This window comes from Macaca nemestrina, chromosome 5 (assembly GCF_043159975.1).
Source record: "Macaca nemestrina isolate mMacNem1 chromosome 5, mMacNem.hap1, whole genome shotgun sequence".
NCBI lineage: Eukaryota > Metazoa > Chordata > Mammalia > Primates > Cercopithecidae > Macaca > Macaca nemestrina.
The window spans coordinates 152625840-152643116 of NC_092129.1; positions in this window are offsets into that span (position 1 = coordinate 152625840).

Here is a 17277-nt window from a genome sequence, read left to right on the forward strand (position 1 = left end):
TGGGCCTTGATAGAAAATAAAGTTGCACAAAAAGACCCAAAGGCCAGCCACTGCCAGGGTAAGCCTTGTAGGCAGGTGGGATGGTTGCAGGGAGCCCCCAGATTGCTCCACAGTTTGGCTTCTTGTTTTTCTTCTTTTTTCCTCGCAAGCGTATCTGTGGCATTTATAGCTGATACTGAGTAGGAGAGGCCAGAGCTTTGGGTCCTCCCTCCCCAGGGAGGGGCATCTCCGCACTGTGCTTTCTGCAGGGCCATTTGGAAAAATGTACCCTACAGGAATCAAGGCGGAGGAGAGAGCCCAGTCGGTAAGACCAGAGGGCGCACACACGAGGAGGGGCAGGGAGAGAGGCAGAATGAGGGGATCAAACTTGTCGGAGTGGAAGGGACCCACCCTTTGAACCAGAGCTGACCTGAAACCTGTTTTCCCTGGGTATGCCTCATTTTCAAAGCAGGAGGCCTTTGTAGAAGAAAAAAGGAGGAAAAGAAAAGGAAACAAATGGATGGTAAAGGTCAATAGCAGTCTATCTGGGGGACACTGGGGATTTGGAGGGTGAGAAGAGCATCAGGACACACGCCCAGTTTTCTCCAGAGTGCTCCTTCCCAGCTGCAGAGCAGCACGTGGCTATGTGAGTGACACACTCCATTCCCCGTGAGCTCTCCCAGGGTGGGGAAACCGGACATTGAGTGAGTCTCACTTCTAGTATCAAGCGGAAGTGAGTAGGGAAGAGGATGGGGCATGGAACTGCCCATTTCCTTGAGTCAATCTTTGGCAATGGCTCTTAAGCATAGGGCAGGGACCCTAACTCACCTGGATCCCTATTTCTAGGCTCACAACTAGCAGTTGATTGAAAGTGACCCCGTGTGACTCAGATATGCAAGGAAAAATGTAGTTTGACTTGCTATAACTCACCCAATTCAGTTTTCGAACTCTTTCCCACCAATGGCAGGGAAGGCTGGGGTTGGAAATGAGAATGTGGGTTTAAGCTTGCCAAATATTGGTGATTAAATTTCATTTTCTTTTAAAAGTGTCTCTTTCGGAGGACATACTGTATGGTTCTGATTATATGAAAGTCAAGTACAGGGAAAAATCAACTGATGATGATTGAAGTCAAAATACTGGCTACCTCTGGGGTGGCACTGATGGGGAGGAGGCGGGGGAGGCTTCTGGGGTGAAGCCTTGACACATCTTGATCTGGAAAGTGGGTAGGTGAGTGTATGCATGTATTAAGATTCAACAATTGGCCAGGCACAGTGGCTCATGCTTGTAATCCCAACACCTTGAGAGGCCGAAGTGGGAGGATTGTGTGAGCCCAGGAGTTCAAGACCAGCCTGGACAACATAGCAAGACCCTGTCTCTATTTATTTAAAATAAATATGTTAAATAATTAAATAAAATTCAACGACTTGAGCACTTATGTGTCCACTCTGCACATTTTACTGCATATATTTTAAGCCTCAATTTAAAGATTAAAAACAACAGTCAAGGGTACAAACTTTCAGTTATAAGATGAATGAGTTCTGGGACTTTAATCACATGGAGACTATAATTAACAATATTGTATTGTCTATCTGAAATTTGCTAATACACACAGAAAAAAATGGTAAATATGTGTTGATGATGTGTTCATTAGTTCAACAGTGGTAATTATTTCGCAGTGTATACTCATCAAATCAACACATTGTGCACCCTGAAAACACAATTTTTATTTGTCAATTATACCTCAATAAGCTTGGGGGGGAGAATTAAAAACAATAAAAAAGAAAAAACATTTGGTGGCTCATGCCTGTAATCCCAGAGCTTTGGGAAGCCAAGGTGGGCGGGTTTAGAGTTCGAGACCAGCCTGATCAACATGGTGAAACCCCGTCTCTACTAAAAATAAAAAAAAAATTTAAAAAAAATTAGCTGGGCGTAGTGGCGGGCACCTGTAATCCCAGCTACTTGGGAGGCTGAGGCAGGAGAATTGCTTGAACCTGGGAGGCAGAGGTTGCAGTGAGTCAAGATCATGCCACTGCACTCCAGCCTGGGTGACAGAGTGAGACTCCGTCTCAAAAAAAAAAAAAAAAAAAAAAGAAAGCAAAAAAAGAAAACAAAACAAAAACAATGTTTCAGGTCTCTTTTGGGTAAACACTTGGCCATACGAAATTTAATGTCCCTCTCGGGACTGTTTTTCCCATTTCAAGGGCTCTCCCCTCCTCCTCTTCTTTCTCGAACGTCCTCTGAGGGGGAATTTGTGCCTCCTACTGGCAGTGTGGGAACAGGACTTGGGCCCTTCAAGCTGGTATCTCCTGAGCTTCCTCTCATCCCATCTGGTCACCGGGATCCTGCACTGGCGTCCGACGACTCGGAGACACAGTACTACCATTGTCTTCATTTTATAAATAAGGAAACTAAATCATGGAGAAGTCAAGTAATTTGGCCAAACTCACAAAGTTAGTAAGTGATGCAGTCAGGAATTAAACTATCAGTCCAGCTGCAGAGCCTGTGCTCTTCGTCATAATAAAAGGAGGGTGTCATGTCCAAACAGGACTTTGAGTCTGGTCCCTGAATATCTTCCTCCAACCAGACTGCCTGTTCCCAACCTCGTCTGATGTAGAAATTCTGGAGCTGTCACTGTTAGAAAATACGCAGAATGTAAAACCACAAAGCTACAGAGGCCCAGCTACGTGCAATTTGCAAAACAGATGGACGAGTCATCGTAAGGGACATGTCAGGAAAATTAATGAGTTAGGAGCAGGTTGCTCGAGTGGAGCTGACTCGTCCGAGATCATTTTTTAAACGCCTCCTTGAAAAGGCTGAGTCATAAGGGTTCTGATGACTACGAAGGAAAGAGCACACAGGGGTTGAGGGCTTAGGACTTGGGTTTGTTTTAGAGAGTAAGAGATTAGTTTCGCACAGTGTAGGGAATTCCAGGGACCCGGCAATTATGTAGAGTACACAATTTATAAACATGGCATAGATTTGAAATTCGCCCTTGAATGACCTGTGCTGAAAGTTTGATTTAGGAAATGCCTGTGTTCCAGATTCTCGCTGCTGTCTCTCTCAACCTCACCCTGTCCCAGCTTAGATTTTCTTCAGCCTGGCTGGACAACGTGTCTGCTTTCCCTTCTAATTTTAGTTTATCCCCAATTCAAGCAGAGTTCTTTTCATCACAAGGAGTCTCAATGGTACCTTCCATATAGTATATGGTTTATCGGAAAGTAACAAAAAGAAGCAAGATTTTCTGTGAAATACAGCCTGATATGGTCTATATCTGTGACCCATTTTCCCACAAATGGACCACTCTGATGATGGCCACCATCCCTGGATTTGGAGATCTCTCCTACAGCTGCTTAGGCTTCTTCAGCTATCTGGAGCCACCATTTGTGTAGAAATGTACTATGTGCTTGAGTGCCCATCTTCAAATTTTTTGTCGTGTATACACTCAAAAACAATTTTGAAAAGTGTTTTCCTTCCTCTGTTTATGTTTAATCTAAATTTTTATCATACATTTAATTATTGCACAGAATATAATTTCTACCATGTTGTAAATATAGATATTGAAATAATAAAAGTTTTACTACTCTTTAAAATGTTTCCAACAGACTCTAAACACTAGCAGCATCTCAATACTCATCATTATCCTTTTTTAAATTTTATTTTACTTTAAGAGATGGGGGTCTCAGTATATTGCTCAGGCTGGTCTTGAACTCTTGGGCTCAAGCGATCCTCCCACCTCAGCCTCCCAAAGTGCTGGGATTACAAATGTGAGCCACTGCACCTAGCCTCCATTATCCTTTTGAATAACATATAAGCAAGCTCTTCCTCAATAGTCTAGGTTTTTAAATGGTTCCTCCTGCTCTATGAACTTATAGTTCCATTTTACTTGCCCCATATTATTCTACTGGTCTCTCTCCATATATAATATTAAATACCAGTAATATAAATATTCTACTGCTATATATGTATATGTATATAACAGTATATCTAATTAATAAACCTTATCTCTTAGAGCAGTTTTAGGTTCACAGCAAAATTAAGTGGAAAGTACAGAGGTCCCATAGACTCCCTGCCCCTACGCAAGCACAACCTCCCCGCCTCATTGACATCAGGGTTTACTCTTCTATATTCTATGGGTTTTGACAAATGTACAATGACATGCATTCACCATTGTAGTACCATATACAGTAGTTTCACGCCCTAAGAATCCTCTATGCTCCACCTATTCATCACCCCACCCTCGTAACCCCTGGCAACTATTGACTCTTGACTGTCTTTTTAGTTTTGTCTTTTCCGGGATGTCATATTATCTGTAACATTTTTTTGCGTGAAAGGCTTTTATTGATCACCCTATCATACTCCTCTGCATCAAAAGATATGTTTATACACTTCTTAAAAATTTCCTTTGCCTTATAAGACTCTGTGTTCAATTTATAGCCCCCCAATAACGTTTTGGTGAATTAAACAAAAATGCTTCTCTTATGATATGTTTTTCCATATTTTCAAGAAAATATGGATCATTAACTTACCTAACTTTTTTCTTTTTTTTTTTTTTTGAGACGGAGTCTTGCTCTGTTGACCAAGCTGGAGTGCAATGATGCGATCTTGGCTCACTGCAACCTCCACTTCCCAGGTTCAAGCTATTCTCTTGCCTCAGCTTCCCATGTAGCTGGGACTACAGGTACCCGCCGCCACACCAGCTAGTTTTTGTACTTTTAGTAGAGATGAGGTTTCGCCATGTTGGTCAGACTGGTCTCAAATGCCTGACCTCAGGTGATCCACCTGCCTCAGCCTCCCAAAGTGCTGGAATTGCAGGCATGAGCCACCTCGCCTGGCCAACTTACCTAACATTTAAAAAATAACACAACTTTCAGAGCGCTTACGAAATGCAGGACTATTCTAAACCTTCACAATAACCCAGTGAAGTGGGTACTATTTTCACTGTCATGTTTACAAATATGGAAACCGAGACCCAGAAGAGTTAAGGAATTTGTGCAAAGTCACAATGAAATTGGATTTGAAACCAGAAATTCAATCTCCACAATCTGTGCTCTTAGCTGACATGCCGTATGGCCTCTCTATGTGTCTTTTATCTTAAGATGTAACATTAATCATTTGGAACTTACAACATCTTTCTTCTTGAAATCATGCAAAATACACAATTGTTACCTAAACCAAGAAACCAGTGAACAGGAAGCTCTTTCCCCTTACAGAAAATGGTGTACAATTCAGGGAAGAATGCTTCATAGCACATTGCTGTGTCTCAGCAAGTTGTTGACAAATTTTGAATGTTCTAAAATAGGCAGACAGACAGATAAGGTGAGTTGGCTGCCATGGGATTTTTCTCCTTGGTTAAATAAACCCCTGCCTCCTGTATGCTTTCTGCTGATTCTGCTCTTGCTCCAATCTCATGAGACACTTCCTCAAGAGCGATGCCTTTTTAAAGAATGGATGGGGCCGGGCGCGGTGGCTCAAGCCTGTAATCCCAGCACTTTGGGAGGCCGAGACAGGCAGATCACGAGGTCAGGAGATCGAGACCATCCTGGCTGACACGGTGAAACCCCGTCTCTACTAAAAAATACAAAAAAACTAGCCGGGCGAGGTGGCGGGCGCCTGTAGTCCCAGCTACTCGGGAGGCTGAGGCAGGAGAATGGCGTGAACCCGGGAGGCAGAGCTTGCAGTGAGCTGAGATCCAGCCACTGCACTCCAGCCTGGGCGGCAGAGCAAGACTCAGTCTCAAAAAAAAAAAAAAAAAAAAAAAAAGAAGGGATGGAAGAGAAGAGGCTGTTAAAAAAAAAAAAAAAAGAAAGAAAGAAAAGAAAAAAATAAGTTTTTATTACTCCTGTTACTTCATTCTACAGTGTATCAGTGTAAATAACATCTTAACACATGCCAAAATTACCAGTTCCTTACACTCCACGTAACCCTTCACAGGAATTTATATGAGGCAGGAGAAAACAAGAAGTCCTACTCTGGGTATATGATCCCTAAATTAGAGGTGGTTTTTTAGGTATCCCTTTATTAAAGGGATTATTTGTCAAGTAAAGGCTTTATTTGACACCCTGAAATGTTCTACACCCTGCAGAAATATGGTAATAATAATATGAGAGCTACAGAGGAAATGTTGGATGATCATCAAAGAGGAGTCAGAAAAGTGTAGCCCTGACCACAGAGGTGCTCTCAAGACAGATCAGTTCTAGGCAACAAGCGTATACGGAAGTTGAAGGTCTGGAAAATGGTTTCCATCAAACAACCAACACCTGCATAATACTCTTCAGGAAGTCTTTATGTACGTCCATGACGTGGGGGCACAGATGCTACGTGAAGATCATTGTGCTAAATCCACCGTGCAAAGGCACAGGTCTAGATGGGCAGCCCTTTAACCCTGCCCACTTCCTGGACTTTTGCTTGGGTCATACATGCTTGGTGGGCTGGGGCTTTGTCACATTACAGGAGTAGGTGTATTCCATGGCGAAAGCTGGGTAATGATGCTTCCAAACTCTACCCACACGCCCCAGTTGCTGGGAGTAATGAGATACTCACAGCATAACTATGTGAATCAATCACAAGTTAAATTGCTCACCAGGGATTGCCCCCTTTTCTCCTTCCTCTAGCTCAAAATGCCCATTCGAGTCATTTGTTGTTTATCTTTGGAAATATGTGTGTGTGTGTGTGTGTATATATATATATATATATTTTTTTTTTTTTTTTTTTTTAATTTGAGACAGAGCCTCACTCTGTCGCCCAGGCTGGAGTGCAGTGACACGATCTCAGCTCACTGCAATGTCCACCACCCGGGCTCAAGTGATTTTCATGCCTCAGCCTTCCAAGTAGCTGGGACCACAGGCACACATCATGCCTGGCTAATTTTTCTATTTTTAGTAGAGACAGGGTTTTGCCATGTTGGCCAGGTTGGTCTCAAACTCCTGGCCTCAAGTGATCTGCCTGCCTCAGCCTTCCAAAATGCTGGGATCACAGGTGTGAGCCACCACGCCCGGCCAGGAAATAAAAATTTTTATTTCCATAATGTGCCTGGTAATAACTTAAGAGCTTTATTGAGCTATAATTTACATACCATATAGTTCACCTGTTTAAAGTATATAAACCTGGGCAAGGTGGCTCACGCCTCTAATCCCAGCACTTTGGGAGGCCAAGGCGGGTGGATCACCTGAGGTTAGGAGTTCAAGACCAGCCTGGCCAACAGTGGGGAAACCCTGTCTCTACTAAAAATACAGAAATTAGCCAGGCATCGTGGCACTCGCCTATAATCCCAGCTACCTGGGAGGCTGAGGGAGGAGAATCTCTTAAACCTAGGAAGCAGAGGTTTCAGTGAGCCAAGATCGTGCCACTGCACTCCAGCCTTGGTGACAGAGTGAGAGTTCATCTCAAATTAAAATAGTAATAATTAAAAAAAACAAAGTTTATAAACCAATGGTTTTAGGCCGCGTGCAGTGGCTCACACCTGTAATCTCAGCACTTTGGGAGGACGGGTGGATCACCTGAGGTCAGGAGTTCATGACTAGCCTGGCCAACATGGTGAAACCCCATCTCTACTAAAAATACAAAAAAAAAAAAAAAAAAACTTTGCTGGGCATGGTGGCACACACCTGTAATCCCAGCTACTTGGGAGGCTGAAGCAGGAGACTCACTTGAACCTGGGAGGCAGAGCTTGCAGTGGTCTGAGATCACACCACTGCACTCCAACCTGGGCAACAGAGCAAGACTCCGTCTAAAATAAATAAATAAATAAACCAATGGTTTTTAGTATATTTACAGAGTCGTACTTGGTGAACCTTTTCATTGATAGACAAATCTTTTTTCTCTATTCTGTCTCTTCTTTTTTCCTTCTAATTCTTCTCTTCCATCTCTTCTCTTTTTCTCTGTTTTGAGCCTTATTACTTGCATTTTCATCTTCCTGGATCTGTCCTCCAAATGTATTATATTTGCAGGGTGATTTTCATTCCTATATAATTGTGTTTGTTATTTTTCCCACTTGCTCTTCCAGATTACTAACATAATTCTCTACAGTGGCCAGCCTCTTTCAATTTGTCTATTAAAATTTGAAAATACATGTTTTACTCTTTTTAAAAAAAAGATCTAGTTGGACGCCCTTGCCTGATCTTCTTTCTTTTCATGTTTTTCACATAAGGTTTTCAACAGTTCCCATCAGTGGGAGGCACCTTTTCAGGGTGTTCAACGTGTCTTCCCCTTTTAGTTTCTGGATCTCTTTAAGTGAGCGGATGATGCTGATTGCCTGCATATGGCTCAGCGTGGCCTCTCTGTTCCTCAGTGAGCAGGTGTATGCAAACCTCCCCCCAAAGACGGAGGGAGCTGAGAGGCTGTGGAGACAAAGTGACTCCATCTTGGATGCTAATCTGCCATGTTGACTTCTGATTAACCCAGGTCCCATGAGTCACATGGGCCTCCTCATTCCTACTTTATTTACTGTTCTTGGTGTAAGGACATGGATTTACTGTAAATCCTGTCTTCGTTTTTTGTTGTTTGTTGTTTGTTTTGTTTTTAGAGACAGATTCTTGCTCTGTCACCTAGGCTGGAGTTCAGTGGTGCAGTCTCAGCTCACTGCAGCCTCTGACTCCTGGGCTCTAATGATCCTCCTGCCTCAGCCTCCCAAATAGCTGGGACCACAGGCACATGCTACCACTCCCAGCTAATTTTGATTTTCTTTTTTGTAGAGATAGGGTGTTGTTTTGTTTCCCAGGTTGCTCTCAAACTCCTGTCCCCAAGCAATCCTTCCTCCTCTCCCTCCCAAAGCTCTGGGATTACAGGCATTAGCCACCACATCCAGCCTTGCCTTTAGATCAAAGCAACCTTGATATTATGGCATAAATGATAGGCTACAATGCACATAGCATTCTTGCCTGTTCTGAAGGGTTGATTTTAATCGTCTCTATAGGGAATATACACCCTTTCTGGGGTAAGCCCTGGGTCTGGAGGTAACAGGTGTGGAGATCTACCTGACTTGCTGCTACCTAAGACTGTGCTTCTGTCTGTAAATTCCCCAGCAAATCGCCATTTACTGACAAACTGGATCTGTATGCCTTGTTTTTGGTTTATTGGTTCCTTGGTTCCTTTAGTGTTTGGGAGCCACTTTACATGTATGACCCTTCCGTGGAACAAAGGCTGAAATAAGAGGCTGACAAATCCAGTTTCTCAGAAAGAAATATTTAACAAGGACTAATGAACAGAAGCCACATCTTGGGCAGCTGCGAGATGATGGATACTTGTACCCATTCTCCAGAAAATATCCTTTCTATAGCAAGCTTTTAGGGCAAAATATATGCAGCCGGTCACATCTCAGACTTTCTTGCCAAAACCCATAACCACTGGGGAAGTTAAATAAGCATGTTTGTGAAGGGTTATTTATGCAACAGGCATTGTTTGAAGACTTTGCTGCAGTGCACTTTGCTATGCACGTGTGGCCCACTGGTCATCATGGCAGTCTTGCTTCAAAATGGCGTCCCTGTTGCCATGCAACAGGTTGTATTCCTACACTCCACCTCTCAAAATTGGCCCTGACAATTTTACATGCTCATCTCTTCCGTGATAGTCCCTGGGCCTAAAGGGAGGATGCTTGATAGTGCATAGCTTTAGCAGCAGTGTGTTGGCTTCACTGGAGGCAGATGCCACAGCAGCAGTAAAGGCTAAAACAAGACAGTAAGGAATGTATGAGTACAGCACCTAAACCAAGAAACAGCTTCTGCCACCAGGTGCCCCAGAACCCAAACCAGCTGTGAAGCCAGTTATTCAAAGTAGGGGTTCGGTCTGAGAGCTTGGTTAGGTGGGCTTTTATATCAGTCATTAATTCAGTGATATTATCTGATTCATCAGGAATATAAACACAGCAGTTTTTCCAATTGCACTAGTGCCCCGTTGTGCAGTGTGAGCATATCTGAAGCCTGGTAATTTGGGAGGACAGATGTTTTCATGACAGTGACTTCCATGTTTAAAAGAGAGATTCCCATGCAGCTATCATTTAAAGTTTTCTTTGCATACTTTGTAGAGTTTCTTTCTTTCTTTTTCTTTTTTTTTTTTTTTTTTGAGTTGGAGTCTTGCTCTGTCACCCAGGTGGGAGTGCAGTATCACCATCTTGGCTCACTGTAACGTCCACCTCCCAGGTTCAAGCAATTCTCCTACCTCAGCCTCCCAAGTAACTGGGATTACAGGCATGTGCCACAATGCCCAGCTAATTTTGTATTTTTTGTGAAGATGGGGTTTCACCATGTTGGCCAGGCTGGTCTTGAACTCCCAACCTCAACTGATCCACCCGCCTTGGCCTCCCAAAGCGCAGAGATTACAGGCTTTGTAGAGTTTCTATATGCCAGATAATATCTTCAATAACCAGATGAGGAAGAAAAATGGGGGCCAAACAATCATACCAATACAAAACAGATGAGGACCAGTGGGATTTCAAATTAGGGAGATTGATAGGCTTTGTAGTGTGTGAACTATTCAGCCTGAGCCCATGTATAATCCAAAGAACATCTTCCTAAACATGCAGGGTGTAACCAAGGCCATAAATTGGTGCCACATATCCAGGAAGTTCCATTTGGGGCCAACCAAAAGATTCCTGGACACAGTGTCTGTTCTGTAACATGTCCAGTGAGTGTGTTATTATATTATAGCATAGTATATAAACATCAGTCTCTTGCTATCCATCACATATCCTTTGTGCAATTTGGCCAAGTATCTTTAGAATGATTCATTTGCTCCCAACACTGAGGAGCAAGTTGACTAACATGGCCAAAAGATGGAATTAACCAGATAAACCCAGCCTGTATTTGGGTATCAGGTTATTTTGTTCTTTATTTAGGGTGTTGTCACTCTCTGGCAGGAAATAGCCTATCCAGCCTGGGCGTATTTGTCGTTCCAAGCCCGGTGTGTTTCCTCCTCGGTAGTATATGTGCTGGCATCTTCATGTGCAAAATGCACTGGTTGTCAATGAGGTCTGGGAGCAAGCAAAGCAATCATCTCAATTACCCCTATGGAACAGTGGTAGGCTTGGGAGATGGTTGTCCTAGCCAGTCACATGGGGCAGGCGTCCCCGCTTTGGCTGAATTTAAAGAAATAAAGGCTGCAGATAACACATTCATCTAACTATGCAAGGTAGGTTTCCCAAATTAAAGTTTGAATTTGTGCTTTCAACAGACTGGTATTTCTTTCAATTAACCCTGCTGCTTGGAGGTTCTATGGGAGATAAAAGTGCTATGCTGTATCATGTTTCCTGGCCCAGTCCTGCATGTTATATCCAGCAAAATGGGTCTCTCAGTCACTGTCGATATGCCACGGATATCCATACATAGTACTGAGAGCCTCTAAGCCTTCAATAGTACTGGCTTGATTAGCTTGCTTATAGGGAGAATCTCGCAGCAGTCCAGTAGTGGGGTCCATGCAGGTTAACACATATTTATTTCCTTGGCTTACAGGGACAGAGTCTAAATAATCCACTTGCCAATCTGTTACATGGTGGATAGCCTTCTGAATATCTGAATATGTCCTGCTTGATATGATCTACAATAGAGAACATGGTAAACGATTTGTAAGAGCTGTTGGGAGGGCACTATATATATATTTTTGTTGTTGTTGTAGAGATGGGATCTTGCTATGTTGCTCAGGCTGGCCTGAAACTCCTGGCCCCAAGCAATCGTCCCACCATGGCCTCCCCATGTGTGAGCCACTGTACTGGGACTCTGTGTGTGTGTGTGTGTGTGTGTGTGTGTGTGTGTGTGTGTGTGTGTATTTTTTTTTTTTTTTTTTTGAGACAGAGTTTTGCTCTTGTTGCCCAGGCTGGAGCGCAATGGCGTGATCTTGGCTCACTGCAACCTCCACCTCCCGAGTTCAAGCGATTTTCCTGCCTCAGCCTCCTGAGTAGCTGGGATCACAGGCATGCACCACCACGCCCAGCTAATTTTGTGTTTTTAGTAGAGATGGGGTTTCTCCATGTTGGTCAAGCTGGTCTCGAACTCCCGACCTCAGGTGATTTGCCTACCCCAGCCTCTGAAAGTGCTAGGATTACAGGCGTGAGCCATCATGCCCAGCCTGGTCACTATAGTTTAAGAGCAATCCTGCTCTCTTGCCTGTCTCCCAGCCTACTCTTGCACTTCTGTGACCCCTTTTGTTATGTACCCAGGTTGATAGTTCAGCGGCCTGAGCTGGCATGATGCTTCTAATTTTTTTTTAGGGTTTTAGCTTCTGTATTTTGTGGAACTGAGTGGTTTTTATGTGCAGTCACCCGAAATACAGTTAAATCAGCTACAAGGCTTTGCAGCTTTTTCCATATGTCTTGCCACATGTTCATGCCCCATATAGGTTTGTGCATAATCATCCACTTTTCTTGTTCCTGTTGAACCAGCCACATAATTAGGCCTTTGAGCACAGCTCAGCTATCAGTGCAAAGAACCAGGGGCCAGGCTCATATGTGACTATGAACCAGGCCTCTTGCAACTCATCCCACTGGCTCCTCTGATGCCTACCTGTATCAAACCAGATTGTATCAGTTTGTGGCTGTATAGCAACAGCAGTCCAAGAACAGCAGTTTCCCTAGGAGTCCTCTGTACACCAAGCATTATCTGGATGCTTACTGTGTCAGGTACTCACTGTGTCAGGTGCTCACTGTGTCAGGTGCTTACTGTGTCAAGTGCTTACTGTGTCAGGTGCTTACTGTGTCAGGTGCTGGAGTTGGAGAGGGTCAAGTAGTATCCTTTGGTTGTTCACATCGTAACAGAGCCTAATGCAGTATGTAATTGTGGGCTTCAGGAACTCATTGCTAGAATTCTTCCTTGTTGCAAATAATCATGCCATTTATTCAAGGTAGGTGTTGGGGCTACAGTGGAGGTGGGTTGTTTAAAAATCCTTCTTAACCATCCCTTGATTGGTAGACCTATTCTCACAGGCATGGGAAGGGTCTTTGTTAGCCGTTCCACCTGCTGTAAAGCATTCTCTACCACTAACACTTCTTGTTCAACAGGAGAGTATCTGGTTTCGGCTCCTTTCTTAAAGGGACTGATTTCCTAGACTGCGGTTGCATAAGGCCCAACTCATACCCTCAGGAGCAGCAGTAACATCCAAAGTCCTAGCTGTACCCTCCAAAGGGGTGCATAAGGCCTGTGCCTGCTGTACCAGCACTTCAGCCTGTTCAAAGCTTCCTGCTGTGGGGTGTCCCAGGCCCAATGTGCCCTTTCTCTAATAAGTCTGTGTAGGGATCTCAGAAACTGGGCTAAGTGTGGGATGAACACTCTCCAGTAATCCAAAAGACCCACAAATGTTTGGATTTCTTTTACTGTTTCTAGAGTTGACATTGCTAGGCTTTGTCAGTTATTGCACCCAGTATCAAAGGAGTCTTACCCAACCATGTAGCCCTAAAAACTTCACTGTGGGCCAGGTGCAATGGCTCACGCCTGTAATCCCAGCACTTTGGGAGACCAAGGTGGGCAGATCACAAGGTCAGGAGTTCGAAACCAGCCTGGCCAATATGGTGAAACCCCATCACTACTAAAAATACAAAAGTTAGCCAGGCATGGTGGCAGGTGCCTGTAGTCCCAGTTACTGGGAAGGCTGAGGCAGGAGAATCACTTGGATCCGGGAGGCAGAGGTGGCAGTGAGACAAGATTCCACCATTGCATTCCAGCCTGGGTGACAGAGCGAGACTCCATCTAAAAAAAAAAAAACAAAAACAAAAAAAAACAAAAAACTTCACTGTGGGCCCTGGGCCTTGCATCTTCTGAGGACTGATGGCCCACCTCCATGCCATAGATGAGCACCCAATGCCATAAGACATTACTGCAAACCAAAACAACATGGTACTGGTACAAGAACAGACGCATAGATCAGTGGAACAGAACAGAAAACCCAGAAGTAAGACCACGTGCCCACGACTATCTGATCTTCAACAAACCTGACAAAAGCAAGTAATGGGGAAAGAATTCCCTGTTCAATAAATGGTGCTGGGATAATGGGCTAGCCATATGGAAACAATTGAAACTGGACCCCTTCTTTACACCTTACACAAAAATTAACTCACGATGGATTAAAGACTTAAATGTAAAACCCAAAACTATAACACCCTGGAAGACAACCTAGGCAATGCCATTCAGGACATAGGCATGGGCAAAAATTTCATGACAAAGATTCCAAAAGCAATTGCAACAAAAGGAAAAACTGACAAATGGGATCTAACTAAACTAAAAAGCTTCTGCACAGCATAAGAAACTATCAATAAACAACCTACAGAATGGGAGAAAATGTTTGCAAACTATGCATCTGACAAACGTCTCATATTCAGCATTTATAAGGAACTTAAACAAATTTATTTTTAAAAAGCAAACAGTTCCATCAAAAAGTGGACAAAGGACATTAACAGATACTTCTCAAAAGAAGACATACACGTGGCCAACAAACATATTTTAAAAAGCTAAACATCATTGATTATTAGAGAAACTCAAATCAAAACCACAATGATATTGCGCCGTTGCACTCCAGCCTGGGCAATAAGAGCAAAACTCCACCTCAAAACAAAAAACAAAAAACAACAACAACAACAAAAAACCCACAATGAGATATCATCTCACACCAGTCAGAACAGCTATTATTAAAAAGTCAAAAAATAAAAGATGCTGGAGAGGTGTGGAGAAAAAAGAATGCTTATACACTGTTGGTGTAAATTAGTTCAGACATTGTGGAAGACACTGTGGTGATTCTTCAAAGACTTAAAGACAGATACCATTTGACCCAGCAATTCCATGACTGGGTATATACCCAAATGAATAGAAATCATTCTGTTATAAAAACACATGCACGTGGCTGGGCGCAGTGGCTCATGCCTGTAATCCCAGCACTTTGGGAGACTGAGGCAGGTGGATCACCTGAGGTCAGGAGTTCGAGACCAGGCTGACCAACATGGAGAAAGCCCTGTCTCTACTAAAAATACAAGATTAGCCAGGCGTGGTGCCGCACGCCTGTAATCCCAGCTACTCGGGAGGCTGAGGCAGGAGAATTGCTTGAACCCAGGAGGCAGAGGCTGCAGTGAGCCGAGATTGAACCATTGTACTCTAGCCTGGGCAACAAGAGCAAAATGCCATCTCAAAAAAAAAAAAAAAAAATGCACGCATATGTTCACTGCAGTGGTACTCACAATAGCAAAGACATGGAATCGACCTAAATGCATATCAGCGATAGACTGGATAAAGAAAATGTGGTATATATACATCATGGACTACTATGCAGTCATAAAAGAAGAACAAGATCATGTCCTTTGCAGGGACATGGATGGAGCTGGAAGTCATTATTCTTAGCAAACTAATGCAGGAACAGAAAACCAAATACCACATGTTCTCACTTATGAGTGGGAGCTAAATGATGAGAACACATGGACACATAGAGGGGAGCAACACAGTCTGGGGCCTATCAGAGTGCGGAGGGTAGGAGGAGGGAGAGGATCAGGAAAAATAACGAATGGGTACTAGGCTTAATAGCTGGGTGATGAAATAACCTGTACAAAAAAAAAAAAAAAAAAAACCCATGACACATATTTACCTATGTAACAAACCTGCATATGAACCCCGAACTTAAAATAAAAGTTAAAAAAAGAAAAGCCATGACTGCAGCACAGTAAAAGCTTCAGCGGCTGACATAATGCCAACAAAATAACAACACTAGAAGAAGAGACAGGAATGAGAACAAACAAAGACAAGACTCTTTCATGGGCTTCGTGCTGGGCGGATAATAGCTGCACTTATTGGGAGGATAGTAATTGCACTTACTTCAGCATGCCCCCTGGACAATATGAATTGTTTAATGTTGACAATCCATGTAGGGGCAGGAAGTTGTCACAGGCTCCAATCTTGCTCCTCTCTCAAGAACAGCCTTCACTATACGCACCTTTGATCTGAATTTTTCCACTGAAGTTTGCGAAGTCTTTCCTCACAGAATACCCATGCCTAAAATGTTTTCTGGAATAAGAAAAATAAACAGCATATACGGGGCAGGGGGAGCTTTCCCAATACCTAGATGTATTGAAGTCCTTCTCATCCAGATCGTTTGTCCCCATAACCATTGATGCCCGGCCATTGACCAGGGTGTGTTTATGGATTTCCATGACTTAAAGTACATTCTGCCCTAGTACCTGCTAAGGAAATAGTCTTCTCCTTATTTTTTTGAGAGGAACAATAAATGGTGAGCTCAACATAGGGCCTCTGGTCACCTGCAACATGGGGTTGACCTTGGCCCCACTCCTAATCTTGGGGCCAGCGTGGAATCCACCCCTGATAGGCTGGAGTATTAGAATGAGGGGTTGAGTCATCTTCCTCTTCTGCTAGAGGGGCAGAAATGAAGGCACAAAACAGCTCTTCAGTCTGTACTTCCCTCCCGAAGACTGCTAACATAGCATTTTTCATATTTTAGCATTTTTTACATATTTTTTCTCAGAATGTTTCTGCTCCCAATAAGTCATGCCACATTTGCCTGTCCTTGACTCTAATTGGTCACCTTCCCTTATTTCCCCCCTTCTTCCTGTGAAGCTTTTTCTTTCCCCTTTATCAGCCCTTGCCGGGTTACAAAGCACACCCTGCCCCTGGCTTTCTCAGTTGCTCCCAGATCTGTGATGGCTTCTCCTACGTTATATACATCTTTTTTTTTTTTTTTGAGACGAAGTTTCACTCTTCTTGCCCAGGCTGGAGTGCAATGGCGCGATCTCGGCTCACTGCAACCTGCAACATCCGCCTCCTGGGTTCAACTGGTTCGCCTGCCTCAGCCTCCCGAGTAGTTGGGATTACAGGCGCCTGCCACCACGCCCAGCAAATTTTTGTATTTTTAGTAGAGACGAGGTTTCACCATTCAAGATCAGGCTGGTCTTGAATTCCTGACCTCAGGTGATCTGCCCACCTCGGCCTCCCAAAGTGCTAGGATTACACATGAGCCACCACGCCCGGCCTTTTTAATTATTTTATTCTATTTTATTTTATTTTTGAGACAGAGTCTCACTCTGTTGCCCAGGCTGGAGTGCAGTGGCACAATCTCAGCTGACTGCAACTTCCGCCTCCTGAGTTCAAGCAATTCTCCTGCCTCAGCCTCCCAAGTAGCTGGGATTACAGGCACACCACCCAGCTAATTTTTGTATTCTTAGTAACTGTGGAGCTTCACCATGTTGTCCAGGCTGGCCTCGAACTCCTGACCTCAAGTGATCCGCCTGCCTCAGCCTCTCTGTGCCACTGTGCCCGGCCTTCCCACATCATATACATCTCGTCCCATTTCTATGACTTAATAACATCAGCCAAGGGCTGTGCCATT